The sequence below is a fragment of the Mus musculus genome, chromosome 18, assembly GCF_000001635.26.
Source record: "Mus musculus strain C57BL/6J chromosome 18, GRCm38.p6 C57BL/6J".
In the NCBI taxonomy this organism is placed as follows: domain Eukaryota; kingdom Metazoa; phylum Chordata; class Mammalia; order Rodentia; family Muridae; genus Mus; species Mus musculus.
The window spans coordinates 21,637,148-21,650,777 of NC_000084.6; the positions used below are offsets into that span (position 1 = coordinate 21,637,148).

At 39.5% G+C, this 13,630-nt stretch overlaps 1 protein-coding gene and 1 long non-coding RNA gene across 3 annotated transcripts in view; one reads left to right on the forward strand and one right to left on the reverse strand.

The window, feature by feature from the left end:
- The window catches only part of Gm31646, a 169,103-nt gene extending 156,655 nt beyond the window's left edge, over window positions 1-12,448 (forward strand). Inside the window, exon 6 of the long non-coding RNA XR_877209.2 lies at window positions 12,054-12,448. This is a non-coding gene — a long non-coding RNA (predicted gene, 31646). The remainder of the gene's footprint in view (window positions 1-12,053) is intronic.
- The window catches only part of Klhl14 (kelch-like 14), a 122,551-nt gene that overhangs the window by 86,769 nt on the left and 22,152 nt on the right, over window positions 1-13,630 (reverse strand). The window lies entirely within an intron of this gene.

The window sequence follows — 13,630 nt, forward strand, 5'->3', positions numbered from 1 at the left end:
TATTCCCCCTTTGCTCATGTTAATAAGTCAAAATTTTAAAATACAAATTCCAACAGATTTTACTCTTAATTACTTTTCAATAAGTTACTATATTGTGACTTTCTTCTGTCTTCTACAGAGACAGAAAAGAGAAAGAAATTCTTTCAGCCCTGTGGCTTTTCAGTGTGATTCAAAGTCTAGGTGACTTTGTGGGAATTTTTGTTAACCTAGGTTACATTTTCTGTTGTCTAATTCTGTGTCTTAGTTCTGGTGTTTGCAATGAATTCAATTGTGTCTCCTCCAAATTCAGACAGATACCTAAGTCCTAAACCTTAGTGGGACTCACTTGTCTATGTAACTTTAAGGAACTAATCAGGTTAAATAACTTCTACAGGGGAACTCTGACCTAACAGCACTAGTTTCTGGTAAGAAGAGAAGGAGACAGGAGAATGCATAAGACATGGAGGGAAGACCATACACAGGAAGGGGGAGACCTTCCATTTAGGCAGAAAGGCACACCTACAAATAGCCCTGGCATTTAAACATGCAGCTTCCAGTCACCCAATCTGTGATGACAAGTTATCACAGACCAAATGGGTACAAGCATCCCTGGCAGAACTGACACATACACACAAAGGGCTGACAAGGACCAGTGAGTGAGTTTCGTGTTCAGTTTTGGGAACAGACATCAGAGAAGGTCATCCTGATGAGGCTTGTATGGCTGTCTTGAGAAAGCTCGTGAGTTCACATATGATCACTCCATCTTATGACCCAGTGTTGTGTCACCTAACTGTGTATGGAGTGCCTGGAATATGCAAAATCATGGTTCCTTAGTTCTTCTTTGGTGTTCTGAAACTATATGCATATGGTGAGTCTTCGTGATAGTGTTGTTGCAGAGGAAGGAAAGCTGGGGAACAGATAAAGCATTTATGGTGGAGTCTAGGATCTGTAAAACTATACATCTGCATTTCTTTGAGCCTTCAGAAATTTTAAACAGTTACCCTCCCTCCATTCCTTCCAGAGCCACTTTCCTGCACTAGCCTCTTCCCCCGAGTCACTGCTCCTCTGATTCCCTTTAGTAAAAAGCAGGACTCCCTCAGATATTAATGAAACACAGCAGAACAAGTTACAGTAAGACTAGGTCCAAACCCTCATATCAAGGCTGGGTGAGGCAAGTCAGTAGAAGGAAAAGGGCCCAAAAAGCATGTGTAAGAGTCAGATACACCCCTACTCCCACTGTTAGGAGTCCTACAAAAGCACCAACGAAGCAACTATCACATATATGCAGAGGACATAGAGCAGATTCATGCAGGTGATTGCCATTCCAGTCTCTGTGAGCCTATGAACAGGGCTCTCTTTTTGCAGACAGGATGTCATCTTCCGAGGATTTAGTTTTATTATCTTACCCATTACCACCTATACTTGCTGCTCTCTAGTTCTGGAATTTCTTTGAATGGATTAAAGGTGGAACCTAAATATTTAGCTTTGTAGTATCTGCTCTCTCCCTCTTGTTTCAATCTGAGAAGGCAGAGTGGCAGTTAAGGTCTTTCATGATTCTCAGGGATTTATCGGTAGTTGGGCAACTTCTCTATGACCTCTGTCCAGGGTAGATGATGCTCATTACATTCTGAACAAACAACTAATTCAGTCCGTCAAGACAACCACAAACCCATAACAATAGCAAACCCTGACTGATTATACAGGCCATTTGCTTCTCAGCATATGTAGGTAGTACATTGTAGAAACTATGTTATCATTTACTTTTAATTAATACCCCATTCCCTTGAATGTCTAGATAAATAACTTTTTGTTAAATCAAAAGCCCCCAACATCGCAAACTCAGAACTATGACAGAAGCCTACAGTATTACTGTTGGTGGTGGTTTGTTTGTTTGCTTGTTTGTTTGTTTTTAAGACAGGGGTCTCATACGTCCCAAGCTGACCTTGAATGTCTTATTCTTGTAAGTAGTAGGGAATGACCTTGAACTTCTGCTCTTTCTACCTCTACTTCCCAAGTTCTGGGATTACAGTTATGTGGGACCATGCTTGGTTTATATAGTGCTGGGGGCTAAACACATGTATGATTGGCAAGCACTCCACAAACTGATTAACATCCCATTCTTCTAATAGAAGCATGTACATCTTCACAGGAAACAAAATGATTTGTTCATAATTATTTAGAAATTGCTCTGTCCAAAAATATTAGCATTAAACCTCCAAAATCATTTGCTGTGGTGCAGTGTCCCCACGTGGTCACAGACCCTAACCACAGTGGAATAGTGGTACCCAAGGTAGCAAGAGTAGAAAAAGTCCTTTCTTTTCAAACCTAGGAGTTCCTTTGTCCAAAGGAAATCTACAAAGAGACTGTAGGAAAGAGGAAGCTGCCAAGCTCTTCTGATGGAGAATTTAGCTTTTGCAGCTCAGAATTTAGCTTTTGCAAACCATGGTGAAGCCTTCAGCGGCAGTGGCTCAAACAGCACTAATGGCCACTGCTCTACTCCTCCCTGCTGACACAGGAAAGCCACCACATCTCTGTCACACTCAGAGAGTCCCAGGCTTTGTTTTGTTTCCTTTTGGCATTATTTCCTCTCATCCTGGAGTGACTCTTTTGAGTCACTACTGTCTCAGCAGTCAAAGAGGAATTTCACTTTACTCCTCTAGAATAATTATTACATGCAATTATTCAACAGTGTTGAAATAACTACTTGTGTGCCTTTACGGGCATTTAAGTAAATGATTTCTGTGATAAATAATTTATCTTTTCAATTAAAGACTTACTTAGCTAAGTCTAGACTACTATTTGAGGAATACAATGGCTAAATCAACAAAGCCAAAATAGTCACACAAAGATAAAAAACAAACAATACTGCCATCAATAATGGGCATTTTTTTTGGTCATACCAAACACCAATGTTTTTAATAGTAGTTATCTGCACCAAATGCAGAACAACTTCCACAGTGTTTCTACATGAATTCTCTTTTCAACTTTTGTCAGCAAAAACATCTAGTTCCTGCAGAAAGCTGTCTGGGCTGTGACTCATGAGCTACAAGAGGCCTTCCTAAAAAGCTGAAAGGACATGCGTAGTTACATCTTAAAGAGACAAATAATAAGCTCCCTCCCCACCTCCAAAAATGTCCATAGTAGTTGGCTAGACATTTCTCAGAACAAATATGCGACCAATAAGCACATGACAAGGTGTTTAGTATGTTAGCCAGTCGGGACATGAAAACCACAGTGACACAGCATTTCACACTCCCCATAACAAAAGCCATAACAAAAGATGGAAGTATGGTTGACATTGTGGGGAAGCTGGAACCTCACACACTGCTCCCCACACACAAAATGTTGCACAGTTCCTCCAAGAGCTCCCCTTAGTTTAGGCTAGCTTAGTTTCTCTATGAGACAGCAACAATCTACTCATGGAGAATAAAAACATAAGCCCAGGGCCTGGAGAGATGGCGTAATGGTTAAGAGCACTTACTGCTCTTTCAGAAGACTCAGCTTCCTCCACATGCAGCTCAAAGTAGTCTAGTAACTCCATTTCCAAGGGACTCAATGCATCTTCTGACAAACACAGGCTCCTCAGGAACACACACACACACACACACACACACACACACACACACACAACGTTAGATAAACATTAAAAGTAAGACCAAGACCCCAACAACGTGGATCCATAAAGAACTATACATGGGAGCCTACAGCAGTGTAATTCATAATAGCAAAAAACAGAAAAGAGTTCAACTGTCCATCAACTAGCATAAAGATAAAACCTGGCATAGTCATGCAACAGATTACTGCTCAGCAATAAAGAGATCATATAAAAGGAAACCTTTAGTATCACAAGTATACATGGAAACATACAAAGTACTGCAACTTTGTATGTAATAATATGTATACATGTATACATTAAAGAAGCCAATCAAAGAAGATTCTGTATTTTCCTACTTTTCTTATGTGACATATCAGAACTGGCAAATCTGTGAAAACAAATGTTAGATTGGTAGTCACTTGCTAAGTATTCCCAGGTAGGTCCCAGGTAGGTTTTGTGAGAGATGTTCACACAGTATTCGAGCACTCAGATTGCTGTGAGTCGGGGAGAGGAAGTTGGTAAGGGGTGAGGATCCAGTAGATGTGGGATTCTGAGAGGAGTGTCAAAATGTCCAGGTGTGGTGACATCATCACAATTCTTCTAACATAGCGCGCACCCACTAAACCACATACTTCGGATGGGTAACATGGGCTGTGTGCTTGCTACACCTTAATAAACCTGTTATGTACAAAGCTACCATGATCTGTCTAGCTTTTCTGATTGCTAACATGGACCAAGAGGACAGAAGTGACTTGAGGATGAACCAGAGCACTGCCGGAAACTCAGAGATAGATAAAATGAGCATAATGTAAATCAGGAGGCAGCAGGTAAAACAGGCAGTGTTCTTTTTGCAGAGGCACCCTGCTACCAGCACAGTGACAGGACCCAGGCTATGGGTTCTGCCCTAGATAGGTTATGTGTTCTCCCTAAAACATTGATAAATACATAAAATGTGCTATAGAGCTATTTCTGTAAGACTTTCTGGCCAGGCTTCATAGCACAAGATGCCTATATCGTTCATCCAGCAGCCAAACATTCAGAATTGGAACAAGGTGGGTAGCATCATGTGTGGTACGTAGGTGGGGAATGTGAAAATAGGTTAAGTAAATTACCCAAGGTAGAAACAGCTTATAAAAGACTGAGGTGGGATTTGAACCCACATCTGTCTGACTTTCAGGGTTGCATGAAGTATGCAGCAAAGCTGTTCAGGATATTTACATTATAAACTTGACCTTTCGTGTTTCTCTTCTGTGATGTCCCTGTGTTTCATCCTTTTGTCATTTTGGATGTTTGTGAAGGCCTTAAGAGAGGGAGATTACAGAAACTGCCACTGACAGTGATGGTGCAGTTGCTATAGTAACCAATCCACCAAATTGGTCTGTGCTACTAGGCACACACTTCTGCCTCTGCAATACTCCCTTGCTGACTAGGATGCTTCCCAACCCAAGCAAACTCCTGTGAAAGCATAGGAAATTGAACAGGCTGGTGGTCACCTATGTGTGTGCAGCATGGAAGTGTTCTTTCTAAAGTTTGCCCTCCAGACTTCCTTATTTTATCCCCCGTCTTGGAATCCTTTCATTTTTATACAGTATAATTGTGTGGCACTTTGTTTTAAGGGATGCTGAACATCAGGGATAAACTACATTCTATTGCTTTGTTCTAAGCGGGATTTTTATAAATAAGACAATTTTCTTTTGGGCAACAAATTAACCCAATAATTCTCCAACATCATGTTAGACTAAGAATGGACCACCACCTCATTTCCAACACATAACAAAACAAACTTTCGTTTGCTTTTCTTAAAAGCTCACAGAAGTCACTGTACAGAAAACCAGAAGCCACCAAAGAACACTAGTTGTGGGCAGAGATGGACACATGCAAGCATCCTCCAGTTCACATTTTTTCTACAGTGTTTTTGTGTTTTCAAGGACTCCTTTTTGGATACTGACGCTTTCTCTCTTCCTCCCCCTCTCCGTTTCACTGGCCTTGCCTGTCTTCAGAGGCACCTGAAGAGACATAAGGCAGGGAAGTGAAACCGACTGTAATTCTTCAGTTCACTTCTCTGCAGCCTCCAGTGAGCCAGGCTCCATACGGTGGCCCAGCCGAGCTCTGCGAAGTTCAGTCCTTGCACAGGTGCAATTTGCCAGCCCTGCTCACAGGCACTCTGGGAGGAGAGAAGTCGGACTGTGAATGTGGGGGGATTTTGGAGCTGACGTGTAGACACTAAGAGAAGACCACTCCTCCCTGTGAAACCAAAACTCTGGTGTCTTGGAGACTGCTATTCCCCTCTGATGGATTACATGCAGCTGCTCAAAGCCACTGGGAATTCTAGTTCTCCTGCTGGCTGCTGCCCTTGGTTTAACCTTTAGGATCTTTTTACTTCCTTCTGATGATCTTAAAATTTTATGCTGAAGATGAAATTATAAATATCTCCCAGAGTCTTCTTGATAAGCAAATGTATATTCAGGAAAATTCAGGTTCTTGTGGCTTTAAAAATTAATTATAAATACATTTTAGTACTGTTTTATGTATACATTTTCTTTTCCCTCCCTCCCTCCCTCCCTCCTTCCCTCCCTTTCTCCCTCCCTCCCTCCCTCCTTCCCTCCCTCCCTCTCTCCTTTCTTCATCCCTTGTTGTGCTCTATTTTTTTTAACTCAGTTGGTCCAAACGAGAACTCTGGGAAATCAAACTACAGTAGAAGCCCATTTTATGGATGCAGGGCTCTGCTAAAGAAAACCAGCGACAGTCACTTAGATCTATGAATTCAGAGGCAACAGCATTTGCATAATTATTTGCCTTTTTTCACAGTGCAACTAAAAACTATGCTGATTTTCCACTGTAGAATGTGCCTCTGTGGTAGGAGCTCCTGATCTGGGGCCACATCTTTTTCTGTAATGAGACAATCTCTACGACAGCCTCTAGACACAAATTCTTCTTTGGTTCCTGGAAGATGCCTAACTTTTCTGCATGGGGACTTCACACATGTTGCCTTGCCTTGGCCTCACCCAGTTGCTTACCCTGGCTTTCCCCAGACCTCTTACCTTGTTACCATGGATAGCTCATTATTCAAGGCTCATCTTTGACCTTCTCTATAGAGAGAGTCATCTTTGGATAGCCAGATAAGGTCATGACCCTCTGTTCCATTATGTTCTCATAAGAAGGTTTTGCTATGTGCTAGTCTAACACTCCTTTGACTAACCTTTGACCCTTCCTTCCCTTCCCTTCCCCACCTCCTTCTCTTATTTCTTTTCACTGTAAGCTGCAAAAATTCAGGAATATGTCCTTCTTGTCCAGCTCTGTATCTCAGAGCTCAGCCTGGAGTTGGGCCCCTGCATGTGTCCACTGCAAATGTGGAGCTCTTCCACAGCACAGCTTTTTTGTTACTGACAGACCACAGTGTCTCACCCAGAATTCCTTTGTGGGTATGATCTACTCAGGCATGTAGATTTAGGGAAGCCACCCAAGGTAGTGAATGTCACCTTGCTTTTTAGCTCAAAGGATGCTGGGAATTGAGACCGTTTTGCATAGAATACAGTTATATTTTCATCTTCTGTACTTGACAAAGTAGTCTGTCATCTTTGATCTCTGACACTTCTAAAATGACTTCTTATGAAACACAAGAATAAAGGTTTGCTTTTACTTTAATGGCATCTTAGTCACTTAGTCTTCTAATGATGTAACACCTAGTAGACAACTATAATTATTGAACTGAATCAAATCATAGGGTTTAAGATAGCACGGTAGACTTCTTTGTAAACATTATATTTTTGCTGTTATTTTAAGGAGTAACAACTCTTTGCTTTGCAATAGATTCTGTTGCTAACTTTAAGGTATAGAACGTGAGCATATGGGGTCACAAGTGCTTCTTGAGTTGTACTTACCTGCCTAGCACCAAACCCTTATCTCTAGAGTTTCCTCACCCACCTTCCTGTATTATTGGTTCTCATTTTTTCTTTGTTTATATAGTTTGTCACTTAATAAATTCTCTGCTTCCCTGCATTTTGCTGTATTTTTCTTGCTATTTCTTATTCTTTTCACATTTTCCCCTGATTTCTCTCCCTCTCCCACCTACCATTATCTTTCTACCATGTCTATCACTTTCCTCCCAACACTACAAACTATTCTAACTCATTTCCATTCATATTATTTGTGAACAGATAAAGCCCTCTGATATTTACAACAAAAACCTCTGTATTCTGTATATCATATATAGTAAAAACAACATTTCCTCCCCCTACTTATTTTATATCAAAATACGAATGTTTTCTTTTGTTATTAAGATATTGTCACTAGTAATTTAAGTCTCAAGAAGTATCTTGGAAGTCATTGTGAAGAATGTAGGAAATAAGTGTGTTTCCTGAAATTCTAGGATGACAGACAACATAAACAGTTGTGCCAAAAACAGTTAATAAAATCATTTTCTTGAAACAAAATATTAACAAAGGTATTTCCAAAAAGGGCATCTTGTTTTACATTATTAAAGTATGTGAGCACTTTTACAGTTGTGGCTTATTGTTCCTCTTGTCCACAAACTGACACCCTAATGCTCTAGACCACAACAGTCCTGAGAAAGTGATTTTTGGTTCAAACTTGAGCTGTGTAATTTTGTTGTATTTTTGTGATCATTTTTCATAGTTAGACTGAAAGTTCTCACATGTGTTTAAAATATGTTTGCTTTAACTTTCTCAGCATTCTGTAATCTCCATACTCTCAGAACCAATAGTTAAAATGTGGTAGACCAGTAGGCTGGAATTCTGGCTTTCTAGTGTATCTTTTTGTTTTTTCTCTTGACTGGATAGTTGTAAGGGTTAAAAGGTTGCAAACTTCAGTCACTGTTGTGATGTGGTGAAGCCAATGTGTGGAAGGTATAGATTAGCATTTTGCTCTAGCCATGTCTATAATACATATTCACCATGACTGGAGTATTCAAAATAAATATTGTTCAAATCATTCGTAAGTCATGCTTCAGTTTCTCAGACTCTCAGAGATGGAAAGAGTTCTCTAAATGTGAACAATAGAAGTAACAAATGAGTCTCCTAGAGAATGTTCAATTAGTGGTAATTACTATACTAATAAACAACATGTGGACAGAAGAGACAGACACACACACACAGAGAGACAGAGAGAGACAGAGACAGAGACAGAGAGACAGACAGAGACAAGAAGCCAGAGACATAGACAGACAGAGAGCAGGAGGGAAGGAGAAAGCATTCACTCTTTGAAGTTTCTGGATCTCATGTGCTTACAAAGTTGAGTATCGCATTTACTCATTTTCTTTTGGATTGATCATATTATAATTGCGATCATATTATAGTTGTCTGGGATTGCTAATGAGTTCTTAAGTCTTACCATGGAAACATGAAATTCAAACCTGACATGTAGAATTAGTCATGGAACTTCTAAATGGAAGGCAGGAGACTACTGGAAACCTTCCTACTAGAATCAGGTCCTTTGGTTTCCTGGTTTCCTTTTGTTTCATGTTGTAAGACAGGGTAGAACTATATAGTCGTGGTTAGCCTGGCACTCTGCTCTCTCAGACTGGCCCCAAACTTGAAGCAATCCTCCTGCTTCAGCCTCTGAAATGCTAGGATCACGGGAGTGTGTTGCCATGTCTGGTTAGTTTTTGTCTATTTTATTCACTGATACAACCTTAGTGCCTAGAAGAAAGGACGGCAAACCATGACCCAATGAGAAAAGTGAGACCACTTCCTAGTTTTGTGTGGCTCCAAAACTGAGAATGGTTTGAATGCTTTTAAATGGTCAAAAATACTGACATGAGAATTACATAGAGGTTCATTATCTGCAAAGGCAGCTTTACTAGAGCATACGTGTGCTTAGTCACGGGCATACTGCCTATTCTGTCAGAGGCCATGCTAGGTGTTTTCCTCAGTTGCCCTTTTCTTTTTAAAGACAGGATCTCTCACTGAACTTGGAGCTCACTGGTTTGGCTTGCCTGGCTGGTATAACGTTTTTCCTTCCTTCCTTCCTTCCTTCCTTCCTTCCTTCCTTCCTTCCTTCCTTCCTTCCTTCCTTTTTTTTTATAGATGAGATCTTGCTGTTTAGGTCAGATTGACCTTCAATTCGCCATCCCCCTTCCTCTGTCCCCTTTTGTGATTATAGGCACAAACCACCACACTTAACTAAGGAACACAATTTTAACCGTGTTTTTCTGTTAGGCAATTTCAGATATTTGAAAAATTATCCAAGTAAATGAGTGAATCTCAATAGACTTATAAATAAGAAGAAATCCAAGGAAGAAAATAAAATTTAATGTCCGTTTTTGTCAGCAAGTCATCTATGTGTAGAGAACAAACCAGCATGCACTCTAATTGCCTTTGAATTGTAGGAGAACTGTTGGCCTCCCATACCTGTGATATGATTTTGTAATCAATGGTCTTGTTTCAGATAATAAACAAATTGTATTCTAAATGGTTGAGTAACTTCTGATACAAAATCTAACTACCTAACAACTTCTAATCTGAGGGTATCAAATTGGCATAAAGGGAAGCAACAATTTACAGAATGCAGATTGGTGTGCTGTGCACAGGCTGTTCTCAGTTCTTAGGAAGAGAGCCAGCAAAAGCCACAGTCCTGCAGTACAGCTGGTAGGCATCAAGGTCAGGAGCTGCGTTTCCGTGTTAGCAAATGCCATTGCTTTTTAGCATTGGAACGCATGCTGGGATTAGATACTTAGGACTCTAAACATGTAAATAGATTTTAATATTATCACGTTCAATCTTTAAATAGTCACACTTAAAAAAGTAAAAGCTTCGTGTGGTTGCTTTCTGTCTTTTATGTAATTTGACTGCTTAAAGATACACTTCAGTATCTATATAAAGAACAAGATACTAGCTACATCATTATTTTCATGAATGTTTTCCACACATGTGCTTTTTGTATGTCAACAGTAACTATGCCCCTGATCAACACATGAATGACACATTTTTCTTGCTTCATAATCTTAGTTCCTTCAAACATTAGTAGCACAACATCTATTTAGCTTAGATTGTAGAAGCACCAATGAAAATAGAAACAAAAGTTAACTACTCCAGTCTAATTTGATATCATTATTAAATCATGCAATACAACTAAAAAACACAAAGAGAAAAGAAACTTTTGGTTACTTTAGGTAATTTAGACTGAGGTCTTCAGTATTGTAAGTGGACATATGACTAAGTTTATTCTCCACTAGTCCATGCATCTTCAGCTAGTTATTATTCTTCAGTGCTAACTGTATTGCATGAAATATTCATTCTTTAGAAGACTTTGGTAGTGACCTTCCCAGGAACTTTTCCCAGCTCTTAATTCTTACTTTTCTTCAAGTGGACATAGATGTCCTCATCTTATAATAAACCTAAGGAAAACAGTCCAGCAATCTGACCTCAACACATTTTTTTGTGCATATGTTCAAACACTCTTTCAAAAAGAAATCCTGATAAAAGATGTGAATTTCAGGGCATGATTTGATTTTTTTGATGTATGTATATAATATGCAAAGATTAAGGTAAGCTATCTAATATATTTATCATCTTCCTGCCTCTCATTTTCTATGAGAACGTTAAGGTCTCTAATCTAATTCAGCAATCTGTTATTACGTATACTCAGTATCCCATGCAACACACCACTAGAACTTATACCTCTTGTCTAAAACATCATATTCATTGTCAAGTCTTGTCATTTTAAATTACTAATTATTTGAAGATGGGGCAGTAAAGTGTCTTATTTCATTCGTTGGACTAACACTTATCTTATTAAAACAGAATATGAACCTGAGTTCAAATGACATAATCAGAAAAACTGAGGAACTAGAGAAAAATATAAAATCAACTCCACTGCTTTCTAAAGACTTCCTCGGCTGCTCATTTTTCCAGATAATACAAATTCAGAATTACATATTCATTTTTAAAGTTATATTTTAAATGATTACATTAAACCCTTTATTTTCTGCAGACACAATATATGTTCTTAAACACATGAATTCTTTCACCTACTCTATTTGGTTGCATTTCCTGTTCATTGTGCCTAACTGGTCAATTTTAGTTCTCCCCTTTCCCTCTCTAAATTTGAGGCATGTATTCATATTTGGGCTCTTAAAAAACTACAGGTAAAGGAAAAGTCATAAATAGAATGCCCTTCTTTTCAGTTGTCTTTCATAAAAGTGACATAATCTTAACAACAGCATGGTGACATAGCTAACCTCCTGTTGACCCCCACGCAAGGCTGAGAGAACCGTTTTCTATCACACTGGCTATAACATGGAGCTCATTTAATGCTAAAGGGTTTTAACTTAGAACACTTTTGTCTTCACTCAAGTTAAGATATTGCATTCTCCTGTGATTTAAAATTAGAATAATGTGATTCATCCCTAAAATTAAAAATGCTACAGTTTCTAATAATGGAATGAAGTCCAAATTCTATTCCTGAGATTGGCTAGAGGTTTGCTGAACTATTTTCTTTTCTATATCTTTCTCTTCTAAAGGAAAAATACAGTTTTCTCCTACTGCAGAAGTATCAGATCCCTGCAGCATCCATGACACTTGTAAGCATTCAGTGGTCAGACACCACTACATACCCTTCAAATGATGTGGCCCAGTGAAGCTGGGAGGTATTGTCACGGAGCCAGGCAGGCTGGTATCTTAGCAGCCCACCAGGACAGAGTCAGCAGGCCCCAGCTGGTGTGCTGATTCCAGACGAAGGTAGGATTTTTGACTAACATTTTGCATTTTGAAAGTGAACTCTCCTGACATTGAATCTTAGGACATCCTTCTATATAACAATGCATTGAGCATGCCAGAGATTATTTACTGATCCAATTTACAAAGCTTGTCTGCCCAAATTATTCATAGGTCAACAAGCTCAATCTTAAAATTGATTATCTCCTTTGGGTTTCTGAATTTATCCTAAATTATATATATATATATATATATATATATATAATGTAAAACGTAGTGTCAAGAGTCTAACTAGTAGGTTGAATTCCTGACTGTGTAGGATAGGTGCTAAATTAGTAGTTAAAGGTTGTCAGCAATGATAAAATCTAACATAGTGAATGGTTACTAACCAATCCCCTTAGGCATGGTAATATCTGCCCGTCACAGTGAGCTTGTCATTTTGATCTTAAGACATGTGAAAAACACATAAGATAACACATTTCCTAGTTTGTTCTGACATGGAATCTTGTGCTCATTGTTGATGTACAAGGGTCTTTGTATTACTTTTTATTTTTACAGACATCTCTTGACACCACAATACACAAACTCATCTCCCACAGCAATCCTGAAGAGTCAGTTCGCAGGATCTGTTACAAGTTCAAGATTTCTCATCCCTCCTGTTGACTTAAACTTAACAGCAGTGTTGGCAAACAAGTGCCGATAATGCTAAATGCCTTTACATTTCTGTTACCTCAGACTGGTAGAAATAATGTGAGAAAACACACACACACACACACACACACACACACACACACACACACCTACTCTCTGAGGTTGCCTGGAGTAAGGTCTCATGCCTTAGGCATCATTCTGTGTGGAACTTTGCCTTGGCGGATTTTCAAGTCTTATCCCGTAACACTTGGAGGTTTAGGCTGGCCTCAATAGCCTGGCATCTGAAACCTGGATGCTTAATCATGAAAAGGAGGAGATACCATGCCTCTTCTCCAAAAATAGAAGGAGCCCTTTGCTAGGGCTCATTAAAAGGGTTTTGAAATTGGAGCCAATCAAACAGGATTGTCAGTTTCTGTAGTCTCATCTCAGCAGCACTTTACAAAAGCATGGTTCTCTCTCCCTTTGGACACGAAATACTGTTTGCAACACAAACAGATACTTCCTAAATGGCAATGGCAGACAGCATCAACAGTTCCCTAACTTCTTTGTGACTCTTGCTAGACACACAGAGCAACTGGAGGTGCAGGACTCCACTCCCTGTTCTCCACTCCCGGCTGTCAATGCCCAAGACATCCTGGGGACAGAAGTTAGTAGGCAAGATTCACCTCACCACCCTGAAATGTGTGTGGCTTTGCTCTCCTTTAAAGAAAAGAAAGTGTTTTCTGCAAAGTAG